Raw genomic sequence first — 12437 nt, 5'->3', positions numbered from 1 at the left:
AGCTTGCAATGGGCTGCTGGTCCGCGGCGGTGCGGCACTGAGCGCTGGTTTAACATGTTACAGGTGTTATACACTGAGCGCTGGTTTAACATGTTACAGGTGTTACACACTGACCGCTGGTTTAACATGTTACAGGTGTTACACACTGAGCGCCGGTTTAACATGTTACAGGTGTTATACACTGAGCGCTGGTTTAACATGTTACAGGTGTTACACACTGACCGCTGGTTTAACATGTTACAGGTGTTACACACTGAGCGCTGGTTTAACATGTTACAGGTGTTACACACTGAGCGCTGGTTTAACATGTTACAGGTGTTACACACTGAGCGCTGGTTTAACATGTTACAGGTGTTACACACTGAGCGCTGGTTTAACATGTTACAGGTGTTATACACTGAGCGCTGGATTAACATGTTACAGATGTTATACACTGAGCGCTGGTTTAACATGTTACAGGTGTTACACACCAGCGCCAGTAGGCACTGAGCGCTTTTCACCTTCAGCGACAGTGTGTCACTGACGCTGGCATACGTATCGGGTGAAAATTCTAGGGGGTTCAAAACCTTTTCCGATATGTATAGCTGTAGGCTATTTTAAGCGCCGTGGTTCATAGACACATCCCTCCAGATTGCTGACAGTAAACACGTGCATTCTTAATGCGCCTTGTTGTTATTTGGTCATATATATGCTGTTGTATCGGTAGGATTTTAACTGGAACTCAGTCGGCTGGATTCACTGGCGTTTCCCCCATTTAAAAAGTGCAATAGCTGCACAAAACAAGTTCTTCCTATAAATACTTACCCTTTCTGTGCAGATGGGTAACATGTGAGAGGTTCTGTTTGTTCAGCCCTGGTGTAAAATGGCAGCGCTAGTTTGGGGGTTTCCTGCTGGCAGGGTAATATTAGTAATATAGAAACTCCACAAACCGCCGCTCGATTTTTCTTCCACTCTCGTAAAAAGAACCGCCAGAAACAGCAGAAGACTCTCCATTGTATTGTGGGGTTGGTTTTTACAGGGATATTAATAGTAGGCTACTGTTTATATATATTTATGTATTTAATGCACCATCTTGTAATGAAAATAAACTACATAATGATATTGCAAATAATAGTAGACCAGTAGTATTTCATGTTAGATGTAGAAATATCACGTTTTTCACTTTGTCAGCTTTTCATTAACCATGTGAGAAAACTACAAAGCGGTGTGTAATTCAATATGTTAACATAACAATGATTGTGTATCCAGGCGCTGTCAAACACTTCCTTTCACACAATGATTTGAACTTTCGCATTTCACTTTTTACACCAAAAAGCTGGAAAACAGGCATAGCAATTTTATGTATCTTCTAAAAGACTTTTAAAAACTTTAAAAGAACCCTAAAGTTGCATAATATATACCACACTATGAATTATTCTATTAGTCGTCACTTTGGTGGCGGGCGAGTGTGATCAAATAATAGCAAGGCGCATTCAGAATGCACGTGTTTACTGTCAGCAATCTGAAGGGATGTGTCTATGAACCACGGCGCTTAAAACAGACTAACTGCAAAATTTAGTTTATTCTAAAATCGAATGTTATTTGATGCTAATTAAGCTTCCGATTAATGACTATTACACGTGGAGTTTGTACAAAAAAAAATATTTATTTACTTACCTAAAAAAAAAAGGTTGAATACTGTAAATAAAATTTAGATATTTACGCTTCTAGGCGTTGTTGACAGTTTCCTTCAAACCCATTATCAGTATACTGTTTCGGTTGAAATGATCTTCCTCAGACACTGCTAAGATTGCAAGTATCATTGCTTGGTTTAGACTACAGTAGACTACAAAGTCGGATAAATTTAGTACCACTTTAATTTGATCAACCTATATATACCCTGTTAGGATAAACAAGATCTGGATTTGTTTTAGAGCATTTTACAGCACTGGGGATTTCAAAAGTGCCGCATCACGTGATAGGCTGTAGGTTTATTCCCATCCGATTGGATCCCAGGTCAGTAGAGTCTGAGAGTCTAGTTATTTAGCCACTGCAGCCTCTAAACATAGAAACACAGTTGTTGAAATGTTTGTCTGCTTTACGGAGATTAATATGCACCACATCACTCACAATCCATACTGCAGTAGATTGATAGCACTGAAGACATTACCAGGGCTGTTATTGACTGGTATTGAAACTCTTCTATTTTCTCTCAACAGAATCCAAAGAGTTTTTCCTCAAATCAGGTAAACTTGACATTTTTAGTCTTTTTTTTTTTAACCAGGGCAGAGTTACTGATTGAAGTTCTGCATGAGCTGCCTGTAATCTCACAAGATCGACTTAACAAACAAACAGACTGGAGAAGAAACAGACACTTCCAATATCTCTCACATCGTGTGGCAAAGTGGTTGATTGGGTACAGGTGCAGGAGTGATGCAGTGCGTGAATGAAACAGACAGAGATTATAATCCAGACAGGAGAAGAAACAGACACTTCCAATATCTCTCACATCGTGTGGCAAAGTGGTTGATTGGGTACAGGTGCAGGAGTGATGCCGTGCGTGAATGAAACAGACAGAGATTATAATCCAGACAGGAGAAGAAACAGACACTTCCAATATCTCTCACATCGTGTGGCAAAGTGGTTGATTGGATGCAGGTGCAGGAGTGATGCAGTGCGTGAATGAAACAGACAGAGATTATAATCCAGACAGGAGAAGAAACAGACACTTCCAATATCTCTCACATCGTGTGGCAAAGTGGTTGATTGGGTACAGGTGCAGGAGTGATGCAGTGCATGAATGAAACAGACAGAGATTATAATCCAGTTTGGAAAGGAGTTTTATTTTGTTTTCCAGGTCATTGATATTAATACATAGACTTTATGAAGCACAATTAGTTCATTCTATATAGAGGGGGATGCAACGCGTTTGGTCGGAGCTGTATATTGTATTCTCGGAGGATTTATGAATCCAAAAAATATGGATCGAGAGCTCTTATTATTCATCCAAATATTAGCATATAACTTCTCGTTCATTATAGTGACACTCTCCGCTCGCTCCTCCCTCTCAACTCATGTAATGCATCGTCTATAATACATCTTTGTTAGTCTATTAACGCAACACTGTGTTGATGGTGCTGTTGCCAGCGTGTGAATTGCATGGGGTGTATCATTATACACAGAGTATAGGACAGATAGATAACGTGAGGATGTGAGGTTCTGATTCATAGTGGTTGTTTTATAATGAAGTGTTTGCATCCTCCCCACTGCTCTGCTCAACATCCCCGCGGCTACCAGCGGCGGAAGGGAGCGGTGAAAGAGTACACGAAAGTGAAAGTATTGCCAGATTCTATAAAACAACGAAACCCGAGCCTACAGTCATACGAACAAGGTTATATTCTGCGATCCTTCGTCATGCTGTAGTGCAGGCTTCATATAACACTATACAGTGTGCAAATACATAGAATATTGGGTGTTCGGAAGAAGACTTTAACAGCACATTATTGTCGGTTCGTGATAGTTTATCAATCACAAGGGACGGTAAGTGTACATTGTTTCTGTTTATTTATCTGTTTGGTTGTTTGTTTAACTATTTTGTCGCCTTTTTTCTGTTATACGTTTTCTTTGTTGCCTTTATTTCAGAATTTGCACTCATGGTGCTCGGACACGCCCAACCAACCTGCCATGCCAAAAATATTTCCATGACCCTATATATAGAATTAACTAACTTTGCTTCAGAAAATACTACTATTATGGCTTCTGGCTGACTTTTGCGATGTCGTTTTGTAGTTTCTTTGACTACATGAGATGTTAAATAAAAGAGCTAAATGATATTCATCTTGTTGTTTTTTTAAATGGTCTCAGTCCTAAACTTCCATGTGATTCAAAACCTTTTCCCATGTGTATAGCTGTAGGCTATTTTAAGCGCCGTGGTTCATAGACACATCCCTTCAGATTGCTGACAGTAAACACGTGCATTCGGAATGCGCCTTGCTATTATTTGATCACACTCGCCCGCCACCAAAGTGACGACTAATAGAATAATTCATAGTGTGGTATATATTGTGCAACTTTAGGGTTCTTTTAAAGTTTTTAAAAGTCTTTCAAAAAATACATAAAATTGCTATGCCTTTTTCCAGCTTTTTGGTGTAAAATATGAAATGCGAAAGTTCAGATCATTGTGTGAAAGGAAGTGTTTGACAGCGCCTGGATACACAATCATTGTTATGTTAACATATTGAATTACACACCGCTTTGGAGTTTTCCCATATGCTTAATAAAAAGCTGACAAAGTGAAAAACGTGATCTTTCTAAATCTAACATGAAATACTACTGTTCTACTATTATTTGCAATATCATTATGTAGTTTATTTTCATTACATGATGCTGCATTAAATACATAAATATATATAAACAGTAGCCTACTATTAATATCCCTGTAAAAACCAACCCCACAATACAATGGAGAGTCTCCTGCTGTTTCTGGCGGTTCTTTTTACGAGAGTGGAAGAAGAATCGAGCGGCAGTTTGTGGAGTTTCTGTATTACTAATATTACCCTGCCAGCAGGAAACCCCCAAACTAGCGCTGCCATTTTACACCAGGGCTGAACAAACAGGACCTCTCACATGTTACCGACCTGCACAGAAAGGGTAAGTATTTATAGGAAGAACTTGTTTTGTGCAGCTATTGCACTTTTTAAACGAGGGGAAACGCCAGTGAAACCAGCCGACTGAGTGCCAGTTAAAATCCTATCGATACAACAGCATATATATATAACCAAATAACAACAAGGCGCATTAAGAATGCACGTGTTTACTGTCAGCAATCTGAAGGCATGTCTATGAACCACGGCGCTTAAAATAGCCTACAGCTATACATAGGCTTTGAATCAACTAGAATCTTAGGACTGAGACCATTTTAAAAAACAACTATATGGACATCATTTAGATCTTTTGTTTAACATCTCATGTAAAGAAACTACAAAACGACATCGCAAAAGTCTGCCAGAAGCAATAATAGTAGTATTTTCTGAAGCAGTTAGTTCATTCTATATATAGGGTGATGGAAATATTTTTGCCATGGCACGTGTATTTGCACACTGTATAGTGTTATATGAAACCTGCACTACAGCACGACGAAGGATCGCAGAATATAACTTTGTTCGTGTGACTGTAGGCTCGGGTTTTGATGTTTCGTAGAATCTGGCAATACTTTCGCTTTCGTGTTCTCTTTCACCGCTCCCTTCCCCCGCTGGTAGCCGAGAGGATGTTGAGCAGAGCAGTGGGGAGGATGCAGACGCTTCAATATAAAACAACCACTATGAATCAGAACCTCACATCCCGTTATCTATCTGTCCTATACTCTGTGTATAATGATACACCCCATGTAATTCACACGCTGGCAACAGCACCATCAACACAGTGTTGTGTTAATAGACTAACAAATATGTGTATTATAGATTATACGTTACATGAGTTGAGAGGGAGGGGCGAGCGGAGAGTGTCACTATAATGAACGAGAAGTTATATGCTAATATTTGGATGAATAATAAGAGCTCTCGATCCATATGTTTAGGATTCATAAATCCTCCGAGAATACAATATACAGCTCCGGCCAAACGCGTTGCATCCCCCTCTATATAGAATGAACTAATTGTGCTTTATAAAGTCTATGTATTAATATCAATGTGGGGACAACATTTGAGAAAATGTCTCCACAAAGATAGTACATGTATAATTTTCCGGTCCCACAGAAATTCCTCTTTTTGTTCGCCTAGCTAAAAACAATAAGAAAACCGACGTTTTGAGACACTCCCGAAAAGAACAAAACCTTTCACTGGAGGCTGAGAGAGAGAGAGAGAGAGAGAGAGAGAGAGAGAGAGAGAGAGAGAGAGAGAGAGAGAGAGAGAGAGAGAGAGAGAGAGAGAGAGAGAGAGAGAGAGAGAGAGAGAGAGAGAGAGAGAGAGAGAGAGAGAGAGAGAGAGAGAGAGAGAGAGAGAGAGAGAGAGAGAGAGAGAGAGGACAGTTTGTGATAGTTGAACTGAAATACTCATTTCTAAACCGCGAATGAGATGCATGTTGAATATATTATTGGTGTTCTGAAATAGACAGAGATTTATTTATTTTTTGTCACTAACCAGGTCCGGTTACTGCGCAACCTGCCACCCTATATAAAGTGAAAGTCTATGGCGACACAACGCTATTCAGGTAATTATTATTATTATTATTATTATTATTATTATTATTATTATTATTATTATTATTGGGTCATTCCACCAAAGCGGTACGATTTGGACTTTGACATTTTTAGATTTTTTACCAAAATAAATAATTATTCTGAACTCCCCACGACATGAAGGACATGTTTAACCTCCAAGAAAAAATATTTTCCCATCTCAGGCATCAAAGCCCTATTATTATCAGCCATGTTCTTGTGATATGGACACCATTTCTCTTCAACCCCGTTACGGACACTATGGAAGTCTGAATATGATTTTAAAAGATTCTTGTAATAAAGTCAACATTTTCTTATTAATCATATGTCCCTCAAATGAATTCAATAATTGCAAATATAAAATCGGACACTTTTGCTATACTAAAGCCTCAAATTCACACTTTGTGTGTCAGCGGCCTCATCATTTTTTTATCAAAAGTATGGTTTCACTTCAGAATTTGAACTAAAATCAACAAACATTGAATTCATATTCCATAACCCTTCCAACATTTTATCACAAAATTGTCATGTAACAGGGTTGAGACTAGGGTAACGGGGTTGAAGATGGTAACGGGGTTGAAGAGACAAATAGGGCTTCCATATAAATTGGTTTTGTTTACTCTCAAATTCACTCAAAGATGTTCTATAAACATTGTATTTCTTATATATATATAACCATGTAATGAGGACAATAGAAAGATCAATTTGAATTAAACTGAGTTTTATTAACCCAACTGCAGTAAAAAATACAAAACAAAACAAACAAAAACATAGCAGACATTAATAACAGGTCAACAAGTTAGAACAGGTCATCAGAATCATAAAAACATTGTCTGCACATGGACATGGAGACACTCAGGAGCACTATGGTGCTGGTCTCACAGGTAGGTACATACTTTTGGTGTGTGTGTCTCTTGCTTCATGGTGTCATCCTGAAAGTCTGTCCCACGCCTCTTTCAAGATCTCTACGTGGCATGATGTCACAGGCTGTGGGGGTGGAATTATTTCAAGGACATCATCAAACAGGTACCAGAGGATGTCATCACGAATGGGCTCTGGTTTTTCACCTACGTACAACACCCCCGTAAGCAGAGTGGCCTGCTGGTGTGAGGCCCAAAGCGGACAGCTTGTATCTCAGAGCTGTATTTACAGGTGTAGTTTCCTGAAAAGTCTACATAGATCAAGGCCTCATCCATTGACATGCATTCCTTCAGCTCTCTGCAGTAAGCATACTGCTGTTTTATGTTGAACAAGTGTCTTTTAAACCTGTGCAAGTAGGTGTTGAGTAACAGGGTTGAGTGTGACAGGGTTGAGTTTTTTGGCTCAAAATAGCCACTGCTCCTCATGTGGTGAAGAACAGGAGACCACATGGCATGCATGAAATTAAGAATTTGCATATATTTTTGCAATAAAAAAGATAGTTTTGATAAGTAATAGTTTTCTATCTCTATTTCATGTAACAGAGTTGTTGAGCTCGACGGCCCCAATCTAACAATAAAAATCTATGAAATATAGATATAAAATAATGTGATAACGTGCCTGTCTTTGCACCATGTTGTTCAGAAGACTTGTATGATGTAGCTTCCAGTTGAAGATGTCACATGAGGATAAGTTCACTATTTTTATGGGGGGACATTGGTTGGCGTAACGGGGTTGAGGGTAGACTGAGGTACGCAACTAAATATTGTGACTTTAATCAATAATTATGCATTTATTTGGAAAAAATACATTCTCAGCAAAAGAGCACAAATAGATGTTTAGATCAATGGCAAAATGTATGCATTATTTGGCATTTTTATTAGTCATATTTTAAGTACAGATTCAGTGAAGGCCACGGAGGACATGACAAAAAGCTTGGTGTCAGTTGAAAACAAGATATTTTCTGATATTAAAGATGAAAGTAATGTAATTTTTCTTACACTTCATTACAGGGGACAGTTCAATTTATATAAAAAAAGCTTTTAAAATTAGATTTTGGTGACCCAATACTTAAAATATACTTAAAAAGGTCAGAGGGACTCAAATCGTACCGGTTTCATGGAATGACCCTATTATTATTATTATTATTATTATTATTATTATTATTATTATTATTATTATTATTATTAGCATGCTTTTGATTCAGCTTGTATTGTGCCATTGTTCTGTGTGCTCGGATGTAATCTGGTTTCTGTTTTGAAAAATGGTCTGAACCATGTACAGAACTTTCAATTGGGTTTCTCCGCGGCATGTGGGATTTTGAAATGACCTTTTTCAAAATAAGCACTCCAGCAGCTCCAGCTCTAGCAGCGACAAACGGAATATAAAACAGTGACAGGATTTACAGAACAATCACTTCACACCGGCGCAATACCCCTTTGTATCACAAGGCTAACAGAGTCACCATTGGGAATAGTAACGGGATCTTGAAACCCAAAATCAAAGAACAACACAAGCAAATCGAGTGCTTGAATAATTCCCGTACATGAAAACAGAATCCATTATACTACTCCGCGCTACAATATAAATACACAAATGAAACAACGCGAGTGTAGAATTTTAAACACACAATAAGAATGTAAATCAAAGAAAAGAACCCGAATTTAAATGTGACTATGGCTGTAAAATCCATCACCGGAAGCTCAGACATCCTCATCTTTGCTTTTGTAGCAGTAATTTTTATCTGGAGCCATTATCACGACTGACCTAAAATATAAATACATACATGCATGTGATAATGTATATTATGGCAGTAATATATTTTTTAATGTTTAATTTTAGTTGTCACCAATGTTTTTTTACCCGGTTTTCTCCCAAATTTGGAATGCCCAATTATAATTTGTATCCTGGTTCACTGCTGCAACCCCCCTGCCACACGGGAAACGGGCTGCAACACCCGTCCTCCGAAACGTTTTCCTGCCAAGCCGTCATTTTTCGCACTGCGGATCCACAGTGATGCCACCAGACCTATAGTGCCGGAGGACAACACAGATCTGAACGGCTCCACTGCAGACCCGCAGGCGCCCTGTCAGCCACAGGGGTCGGTGGTGCACGGTGAACCATGGATTGCCCTGCCGACCCTACCCGGGCGGCGCTCGACCAGTTGTGCCGCCCCCTAGGAACACCCGGTCATGGTCGGCAATGACATAGCCTGGATTTGAACCCACGATCTCCAGGGGGCGGTTTTTCAAAACGTTTAATCTGGATAACAGTGATGCGGATTTTGTTTTCCGATATTTTGTGTTCCAGATTTCTTTTATCTAGATCGTTTTGATTTGTTTTTTCAGTCATTGTTGGATTGCTTGTACCCACATTATAAATGATGCTTACGAAGTTCGATTTGTTTTTAAAGGAATCTCAATCACAAAATCTAGGATTACAAAATCCGGATCACTTAATCTATAGGTTTTGAACAGCACACACAGCGCGCTTTCACATGTTTGTTAATTTATCTGTTTTGGTGATTTCAGCGGCATTAAACATCAGGAGTACTTATCGTACAGGTAATGTATTCTTTCTATATTCTTAAGATTTATATTCTGTCATGACTGTGTCCTCATCATGAGTAGCTCAATGCGCTGCTAGAGAGTTTAGAGGAGGAAAGGGACAATGTACCGAATTAACATGAAAAATAAATAAACAAATACATCAATTAATACATAAACAAATATAAATATGGCTGTGGTTGAGACGGAAAGATTCTGGCTGGGGACAGGTAAGTAAGCTGGGCTGAGTTGAGTGGGGGACGGAGGGGGGTGATGCTGGGACGCCAGAATCACCGTCGAGCCCTCTTGAGGTGTCGTGGGCTAGTCGACGAAACACTGAGGATGGAAGGTGCCCACTTGAAAACCCCAGAGATGTACCCTACTTAGCTCAATCCAGACGGTTGTCATGCTGATGCGCTGGGGAGGCCGCACTTTGGTTGATCCCCGGAGCCAGCATCGCAGCCGTTGTGTGTGCTGATGCGCCAGGGAGGCAAAATAAGCTGATCCCTGGAGCCAGCATTACACTTCAGCCATTAACACCAGACAGAAGGATATCTACATCATCATATGGAAGGAAGCGTAAATGGATGGAGACACATATGAATCACATTAGTTTACTGTAAAGCTACGTCTTAGTTGGTGCTTATCTTGGCGAGAGCCGAGTTCAAATCAGCATGAAGTTTTAACATCTACTCTCGTGTAATGGAAATCATGAAGATCTGGATACGTCCAGTGACTGCTGTGAATAGTGCAGCTGGCAACAAGGGAAAGACCTTGTGACAGCCTGGAGAGACAGCTGACAGGAGGAAAGAGACCCCATTGGGACTGGTAAGGGTTAGCTACCCTTGTCGGCAGTATCCAGCTCTGTGTTTACAGGATGATGGAGACACCCGCCCAAGGCTTCTAAGAAATTAAAGAGAAAAATACCCCTAGAGTCTGCGAGAGCGGGGGCGGAAGATGACTCAACGTTGGACAACACGGTTAACGACTTAGGAACGGAAACGGATATGAGTATGGAGAGTACTTCACAAAAGACTAGTTCAAGATCTGCAGTTAACAAAGACATGGAACTCCAGGTTTGTGTCTGCGGCTGGAGCAAGGCGACAACGGTCAGGGGTTTGAAGATTCATCAAGGGAGAATGAAATGCTTGAGGGAGAAGGGACAAGGGCCTCGCATTGATCAGTACTTCTTACGAAGTCAGTCAAGTCAGTCGAATGAAATCCAGCGACAGGAAGCAAACCACAGTTCGCAGGATATCAGCACCCCTGTCATAGATGTGAGGAGGACTTGCATGGACACAGTTAGTGATGAACCTAATGATCCTTGTGAACCCGGTCAGACAAACCAGCATAAGAGAGAAAAGAACCTCAACGGGCACAAGCCTGGAGTTAAATGGCCAAGAGCTTGTGAGAAAACTGCATGGGACACAGTAAACACAGATCACTGCGTTGCATTGGAAAGATTAAGTGGAACAGTTGAAAAGAAGCTGGATAAATTTGGGGACATCATCTACGCATATGGAAGTGAGAGGTTTGGAGTTGAAAAAAGGAAGGAAAAAGTACAAACTATTCCTGGAAAGTCTAGACGGCAGCAGGAGAGTGAACGCTTAGTTAGAGAAAGGAGACAGCTGAGGAACCAATGGAGAAGAGCAGAACAAAGTCAGAAGGAGGGACTCAATCTCTTACAAAAGGTCATAAAAGATAAGCTTGCAACATTGCGCAGAGCTGAGCGCCTACGGAAACGCTACAAAAAGAAGGAGCGTGCGAGAGCTAACTTTTATAAAGACCCATTCAAATTTGTAAAGAAGTTATTCACCAGTGAGAAGAATGGCACACTAAAAGCATCTAAGGTTGAGCTGGAGAGATATTTGGAGGAAACACATACAGATTAAAAAAGGCAGGAGCCTATGTCAATTCCGTCAGACATCCCACCTATCAATCCACCAGAATACCAAATGGAGGACTGTGCACCTAAGTGGAAAGAAATAGAGCAAGCTGTGAGAAAAGCAAGGGCTTCATCATCTCCAGGGCCTAATGGAGTTCCGTACAGAGTGTACAAGAGTGCTTCAGGAGTTCTACGAATTCTGTGGAAATTGATGAAAGTGGCATGGGAAAAACAGGTTGTACCAAGAGCATGGCGCCGAGCAGGTGGAGTCTTTATACCTAAAGAAAAAGATTCTACAAGCATCAGTCAGTTTCGTCCCATTTCCCTATTAAACGTAGAAGGCAAGATTTTCTTCAGCATTATTGCTCAGAGATTGTCAGCTTACCTATTAAAGAACTGCTTCATTGACACTTCAATACAAAAAGCGGGCATTCCAGGTTTCCCAGGTTGCTTAGAACACATCAATGTGATCTGGCAACAAATTCAATCAGCTAAAAAGGAGAGGAAGGAGCTCCATGTGACATTCCTGGATTTGGCTAATGCATATGGTTCAGTGCCACATGAACTACTTTGGGCAGCATTTGATTTTTTCAGTGTACCGATGACAATAACAAATTTAGTGAAAGCCTATTTTGGAGATTTGCAATTCAGTTTTTCAACTTCAGAATTCAGCACTACATGGCAATGCCTAGAGGTTGGAATAATGGCAGGATGCACCATTTCTCCACTGGCTTTTACCATGGCAATGGAAGTAATCATTAGGGCATCAAAATGGGTAGTAGGAGGAGAGCGCTTGGCTTCTGGAATGCGACTACCACCAATTCGAGCATACATGGATGACATGACAGCCATGACTACAACAGTAGCCTGCACTAATCGATTATTGGGCAAATTA

This window comes from Acipenser ruthenus, chromosome 44 (genome assembly GCF_902713425.1).
Source record: "Acipenser ruthenus chromosome 44, fAciRut3.2 maternal haplotype, whole genome shotgun sequence".
In the NCBI taxonomy this organism is placed as follows: Eukaryota; Metazoa; Chordata; class Actinopteri; order Acipenseriformes; family Acipenseridae; genus Acipenser; species Acipenser ruthenus.
This window is presented reverse-complemented; position numbering follows the sequence as displayed.